Source organism: Portunus trituberculatus, chromosome 6 (genome assembly GCF_017591435.1).
Source record: "Portunus trituberculatus isolate SZX2019 chromosome 6, ASM1759143v1, whole genome shotgun sequence".
Classification (NCBI taxonomy): domain Eukaryota; kingdom Metazoa; phylum Arthropoda; class Malacostraca; order Decapoda; family Portunidae; genus Portunus; species Portunus trituberculatus.
This window is the reverse complement of record NC_059260.1, coordinates 503161-511070: the sequence shown is the minus strand read 5'-3', so window position 1 is coordinate 511070 and position 7910 is coordinate 503161. Positions and strand designations below refer to the sequence as shown.

General features: G+C 43.7%; 1 long non-coding RNA gene across 1 annotated transcript; it reads right to left on the bottom strand.

Moving 5' to 3' along the window:
• Positions 1–110: 110 nt before the first annotated feature.
• Positions 111–6800, bottom strand: LOC123517424. The gene is made up of 3 exons (XR_006678462.1): positions 6577–6800; positions 3278–3427; positions 111–411 (listed from the first exon to the last, which is right to left on the bottom strand). It is a non-coding gene; the product is annotated as an uncharacterized LOC123517424 (long non-coding RNA).
• Positions 6801–7910: the final 1110 nt, after the last annotated feature.

The window sequence follows — 7910 nt, the reverse complement described above, 5'->3', positions numbered from 1 at the left end:
GAGAGAGAGAGAGAGAGAGAGAGAGAGAGAGAGAGAGAGAGAGAGAGAGAGAGAGAGCACAAAATATACATAAATTATCAAAAATATATATATAAAAGTGAATATTTTGTTTTTCTTATATAAATTTAATTCCTAATAAATCTGTTTGTTTGTCTGTTTGTTTACAAGTGATGTGGGAAGAAATAAATACAATTGTTGATAAATAAATAAATAAAAACAGTTACTTCTCTTCATTAACCTCACCCCCCCTTCCACACACAGACAAACACAAACACAAACACACACACACACACACACACACACACACACACAAAGTTGAGAATCTCTTTTCCAAAACTCGAGGGGCCAAAATTGAGTCAGGTTACCGACTTTCCCAGTGTCCGAATGTCCTTGTGTTGTGCTGCCTTCACACTGCATAACATATAACATAACATAAATAATAGGATAACAAAGGGCCACCAGGGCCCATCTAGGTTATCCTGTATCAGTCGCACAGCGACCTCGTCATCAGTACTTAAAGATACACTTACAAGTACTACACAATACATTATATACTAATTCTAAATATTTGGCCCATTAACAGGGCTAAGTCCTGCAGCGAAATCCTCTACAATTTGTGGTCCCCATACATGGGGATCATGTCTTGTTTAACTATAGTAAATTTCTTATAAAAACTATCATGCAGCGCTATACATAATTATAAATCTAATAAATTTAAGTGCTTATCTAATCTGTTTTTAAACATTGTCAAACTAGTGCTATTTACAACCCTCTCTGGCAATGCATTCCAGAAGTCTACCACCCTATGACTAAATAAATATTTTCTTATATCTAACCTGCAGCCTTGTATGGCTCACACTTCACTCTTCACCCCTTCAGTAGTGTGATGCACATCCTTACTCATTCTGGTGACTATTTGGTGATTTTCAAGCTTCAGAAACTCATGTGAGGGATTAGAATAGTGAAGACTGTGGCCATTAATCTTCTGCCCTCCATAGACCATTGTTAATGTCAATAAAATGGTCTAATGGTTCACAGATCTCAAGGTAAAAAAATTGTCTCATTACTGAAGGGGCTAAAATAGTGAAGACTGTGGCCATTTTATTGACATTAATAAAGGTATATGGAGGGCAGAAGATTAATGGCCACAGTTTTCACTATTTTAATCCCCCACATGAGTTTCTGAAGCTGTAGAATATCACCAAATAGTCACCAGAGGGAATATGGAGACTCGTGTTTTTAGACCATTTTAAGACAGTTTGACACTTTTAGGCCATTTTAAGACAGTTTGGCATGTATTTTGAGCATTTCAAGATAGTTTGGCTACAATAAGACCATTTTACTAACATTAGGAAGGGTATATGGAGGTCAGAAGATTAATGGCCACAGTCTTCACTATTCTAATCCCCCACATGAGTTTCTGAAGCTTGAAAATCACCAAATAGTCACCAGACTGAGTAAGGAAATGCGTCACACTACTGAAGGGGTGAAGAGTGAAGTGTGAGCCATGCAGTGTGAAGGCCGCACAACACAAGGACATTCGGACACTGGGAAAGTCGGTAACCTTTATCAATTTTGGCCCCTTGAGTTTTGAAAAAGACATTCTCAGTGTGTGTGTGTGTGTGTGTGTGTGTGTGTGTGTGTGTGTGTGTGTGTGTGTGTGTGTGTGTATACAATACAGACTGCCAACTTTCATGTATAAATCTAGTGTTTCTCGGCAAATTGGCATTCCTCATTGACATTTCTATACACACTCTGCTGCAACACTCGACAAACAAGGAAATCTCTGTACACACTCTGCCGGAACACTCAACAAACTCTGCCACACATTCTCATATCCCTGTCACCCTTCCACACACTCCCACACTCTCCACTACTCCCTCTCACACACCTCAACACTCTTCCACTCTCCCACACTCTCTCAACTCTCCCACAAATCCCAATAGTCTCTCCACATTCTCCCACGCTCCCTCCCTCTCTCACTCCCTTCCCAATACTCTACCACTCTCCCAGAACTCTCACATGACTCTCTCCCTCACTCTCCCATACACCCTAATACTCGATCTACCACTCTCCCAGAACTCTCCCATACACCCCAATACTCTTTCTCCACTCTCCCAGCACTCTCACATCACACTCTCCCATATTATACTCTCCCACACTCTCTCTACCCTTCTCACACACCTCAACATCCTTCTCACTCTCCCAAGACTCTCACATAACACTCCCACATACCCCAATACTCTCCCAAACTCTCAGATCACACTCTCCCACTCTCCCACACTGCCTAGCCCCTCCCACACTCTCCCATCACACTCATAACATAAAACATAACATAAATAATAGGATAACAAAGGGCCACCAGGGCCCATCTAGGTTATCCTGTATCAGTCGCACAGCGACCTCGTCATCAGTACTTAAAGATACACTTACAAGTACTACACAATACATTATATACTAATTCTAAATATTTGGCCCATTAACAGGGCTAAGTCCTGCAGCGAAATCCTCTACAATTTGTGATCCCCTTACATGGGGATCATGTCTTCTTTAACTATAGTAAATTTCTTATAAAAACTATCATGCAGCGCTATACATAATTATAAATCTAATAAATTTAAGTGCTTATCTAATCTGTTTTTAAACATTGTCAAACTAGTGCTATTTACAACCGTCTTTGGCAATGCATTCCAGAAGTCTACCACCCTATAACTAAAGAAATATTTTCTTATATCTAACCTGCAGCCTTGCTTTCTAATCTTCCTGCCATGATTTCTAGTCCTACTTCCCTCCTCTAAGGTAAAGAAAGATCTCACATCAATGTAGTTTGTATCTGAGAACATTTTAAATAACTCTATCATATCCCGTCTTATACATCTCCTCTCAAATGAAAACATGTTTAATTCCTTTAATCTATCTCTATACTCAAGGCGCTTTAATGCTGGTATCATCCTAGTTGCTCTTCTCTGAACTGCTTCTAACATGTTGATATCCTGCCTATAATGGGGTGACCAGGCCTGTATGCAACACTCTAAATGGGGCCTAGCATAGGAATTATATAAGCTACGCACCACTTCCTTACTTTTATAACTAACATTTCTATTTATAAAACCCAGGATCCTATTTGCCCTATTTCTTGCTTCTAAACATTGCTTTGAAAATTTCATAGTCCTGTCTATCACTACTCCTAAATCCTTTCCTTCCTCTACTGCCTCTAGCCAACATCCCTCCACTCCCAGAATCCCGTGTTGTTCCTGTGTCCACGATCACCACTCACTCACAACTCTCCAGTATGGTTGTGGTGACTGGTGACTGGTGCGGTGGTCCAGAAGTGGTGACTTAGTGTGGTCCAGGGGTGGTGACTTGCTGAGGTGGTCCAGAGTTGTGTAAATCTCACCAGGTTCCTCTCACCAGTTCTCCACATCACCTGCAGACAAACAAACACATTAATATTTCTGGCCGTTTTGTGGACATTTGACTCAATACACAGCTTAGAAGTTGACCATTTCACTGCCAAACTAAGGCCGGTCTTCTCAAACCCTTCTGTCCTTCACCTCCACTATTTCAAAATGCTTCTTCTAAATTTATACTAGTTATCTAAGTTGTTTTTACAGTTCTAGAGGCAGAGTGACCCACTGTCACACACTCCCACCCACTCACACACTCCACCACCCACTGACACACACTCCAATACTCCACTGACCACTCGCACACTCCACTAACCACTCCCAACCACTCTCACACTCCTTACACTCCACTACCCACTCCCGCACACTGCTACATTATACAACAGGAAAGGCAAAGCCAAAGACTTTTATAAGGACATCTGAGAAAGGAAGGCCATTTAAGGAGCACTTTGAAAGGCTTCCAGGCAGTGCAGTGTCCAAACAAGGCTGTGGAGGACGAGAATTAATGCCCCGTGTTGGTGTGGGAGTCAGGAAAGATGGAAGGAATAATGGTGGTAGCCTGAGAGTGGATTCTGAGGTAGTACAAGGTGGGTAGCTGTCTCTGTGTTGGTGTGGGAGTCAGGAAAGATGGGAGGAATAGTGGTGGTAGCCTGAGAGTGGATTCTGAGGTAGTACAAGGTGGGTAGCTGGAAAAAAAAAATAATAAAAATAGATAAAAATAATAACAACTAATAAATAACTAATACTGTACAGAGGCAGTTAGAGATCCTACCTACACACACACACACAGAGAGAGACACACACCACACACCAGCATCACAGTAAGGCGTCCCTGGTGCCCTGACCCACCGACCCCCGCCAGCCACAGCCAAAACGCAGCCAGCCCCACCCCTTCCCCCTGCAGCAAAGTGATTTAGGGCACTTTTCGAGTGTTTTGAGGGCTTGCTGTGTTGGAGTAGGTGGAGGAAGTGGTCAGCCACGAGTCCACCTCCACACCAAGGGCACACACTAAAATGATGCTGGTGTTACCACTGTTAAACTCCCTCACACACTTCCATTCCCCATTTCTTTCTCCCATCACTACACTTTATATATTTTCAGGTGAGAATTGAAGGAAATGTTGACGAGTTGACACGCGAAGAGACGGGGGTTGGTGTGACGGGGTCAGGGTCCGGGTCAAGGGGGCCGCCTGGTGGTCTGAACGGGGGTATATATAACCATCGCCTTATTTAACACAGTAATGGGCTGTTTATCTGTTGTAGTGGTTGATTCTGGCTTTGCTTCACTCTCTGGGTCTGGACACACAGGGGGGAGGACAGAAAAAGCAGTGTTGGACACCTGCGGGGAAGGCACAGCTGAGGTGCCCAGTGTGGCCCAATATTTACGTACGCAATTCATTTTAAAAATCGACAAAAGAAAAACGGCACTCACACTGAAATGCACTACACTTTTAAATGCAACAAAAAGTTTTACTAAGAACCAAAACATAAAAACGTAAGCGAGTCGTTTGTTTACAAAACGTCGTCCATCGAAGGGTCACTAATTCAAAATAACGGCGCCACAACACCCCATAATGTCGAGATGGAAAGCACAGCCAAACTACATTACATTACATTTTCTGAATGACAAAAATTTTCGCTTTCCAGCCAAATAAAGAAAACACAGATTCCTCGTCGTATAAAGATTTTCGTTTTCTACTTTAGAACCGTTAACACTTTTTAATTTGAAAATACGAATAGTTAAACCAAATCTTATGGAATATTATTGTTTGGATCATGTTTTTCATATTTTTCTAGTCTTATATCAAGCACTAAAACAATCCTAGGCGCGCTTATTAAAAAAGTTAAAAATTGTATAAAGCCGAAAGTGTTATTTCAACGAGAAACAAAAAACGGAGCTAGACACGATCTTATTACGGATTATACCTTGATTTACATTCCTATCAATAAATAAAATACAAAACCAATGCAAGCTCCAATGATAAACGAGAAAAAATTGTGATGTAGAGACGAAGTAGTTTTTTTGCACCTTTTTTCACCTCCTCCATCTCCTCTCCCTTCCCTCCCGCATTCCTCCCCATCCTTCCATTTCCACCTCCTCCATCTACTACAACACAGCGAGCCCTTAAAACACCTGCAAACACCTGCAAAACACTCGAAAAGCGCCCTAAATCACTTGGCTGCATGGTGGAGGAGGTGCGGCTGGCCGGGGCCGGCGGGGGTCGGCGGGTCGGGGGCTCGCGGGGCGCCAGGTATGATGGTGGTGGTGGATGGTGGGTGGTGGTTGGTTGGTGTGTGGTGTGTGTGTGTGTGTGTGTGTGTGTGTGTGTGTGTGTGTGTGGTGGTGTGGCGGTGGATGGGATGCGTGGCGCTGGATAGGGTGTGTGGCGATGGATGGGGTGTGCCGTGATGGATGGGGTGTGTGTGTGTGTGTGTGTGTGTGTGTGTGTGTGTGTGTGTGTGTGTGTGTGTGTGTGTGTGTGTGTGTGTGTGTGTGTGTGTGTGTGTGTGTGGATGGTGTGTGTGTGTGTGTATAGAGTGTGTGTGTGTGTGTGTGTGTGTGTGTGTGTGTGGATGTGCTGTGAAGTGTGTGTGTGTGTGTGTGTGTGTGAATGATGTGAGAGTGAGAGAGAGAGAGAGAGAGAGAGAGAGAGAGAGAGAGAGAGAGAGAGAGAGAGAGAGAGATCCACTTACTCCAATATATCCCTCACATTACCAAATCATTAAAAAAAAACAACAACAACAACAACAACAACAAAGAATAATCACTGACAATATATTACTGTCCCTGCTTCTATCCTGCCCTTCCTCCCCATCCATCTCCTCCACCCATGCATTGCCTCGCCTCTCCTCCTCCCCTGTCTTGCCTTGCCTTGCCTTGCCTCGCCTTTAGCATGATGGTGGAGATTGACATGTTGAAGAAGCCATCTGATATCTTGAAACTGATGGAAATTGTGAGTAACTAATGGTGTTGTGTAGTAGTAGTAGTAGTAGTAGTAGTAGTAGTAGTAGTAGTAGTAGTAGTAGTAGTAGTAGTAGTCTTCTAAATCTCATGCTTATCTTTCATAGCGTGAGAAATCGTGTAGTCCACCTCACTCCTCCTCCCTTCCTCATCCACCTCCCTACCCTCAGCCCTCGATCCGCACACTCGTAGAAACAACCCTTCTCACCTTTCAATCTTAATCCTCGCATATCTTCACCGTCCTTCCTAGCAGCGCCGCCCACGCCCGTCACCACACGCACCAGGTTTCCCACGCCCACGTCAATACACCAGAACACGCCCATACCACATAGTTTTCGCGATAATGAACAAAATGACTTGCTTCTTTCACCTCCCTGTTGCTCTCCAGCCTGAATGACCGAGGTCTGTCACGTGACCACCACCACCATCACCACCATGGCCTCCACTAATCAGAGGCAGCGTTGGTGTGACGTCAAGGTAACTAGGACAGATTCTTGCCGTTGATTGGCTGGTGAGGTGGCGCAGTAAAGGCGGCTGTTTTGAATATGGTAAGGTGTTTTTGTGAGGGCGGGAGATTCAATGTAAGCTTAAATTGAATCGGATTGAGAGGATGTAGTAAGGAAATAGTAAAGGGGTTAATTACTACTATTACTACTATTACTACTACTACTACTATTACCTACTACTATACTACTACTACTACTACTACTACTCATGGCCAACATCATCATCATCAGCGTGACAATGGGCGTCGATTTCTTCACCTTCGGCAGTGTGGGAAGAACCTTTACACCTACCTGAGGGGGGCGCCAGGGACCTCCAGAAGACATGTTTTGTGAGTCACTTTGCTGGAGGATGGGTGAGGATGGGGAGGAGGAGGAGAGAGTAGGAAGGTGAAGAGGAGGAGGATGAGGATAGGTAGAACATAACCTAACATAACATAATATAAATAATAGGATAACAAAGGCCACCAGGGCCCATCTAGGTTATCCTGTATCAGTCGCACAGCGACTGATAGGAAGGTAAAAAGGAGGAGGAGGAAGGTAAAAAGAAGGAAAGGATAAAAAGGTGGAGGAAGGAGGAGGAAAGAGAGATAGAAGAAAAAAAATAGGAGGAGGAAGGAAGGTAAAAGGAAAAGAAGAAGGAGGCAAGAGACAGAGATTAAGAGACCAGGGAACAGGAAAGAACTAACATTTCAAAGCACCACCCCACCAACACTACCAGCACCACCACTTACTCTCACCACCACCCTTTCTCTCCTTCTCTCTCTCCATTAACTCGTAGAAAACAGTGATGGCGTGTGTGGTGTTGAGCGCTGCCGGCATCACCATTCATCCCTCGGGGTCTTCAATGCCTTATTCTACTTCGCTGACTCTTACTTTGCCCGGAAGAACCTTGAGTAGCGAAGGGTGAGTGGTGGTGGTGGCGGTGGTGGTGGTTTGAAGGAATAGAAATAGCTTTAATTTGGTTTCCTATGGGCGTTTCAAGTGTTTGTGTTGTATTAATGGACGTGTTAAATGTTCCCAAGCTTTATTCTGTTTT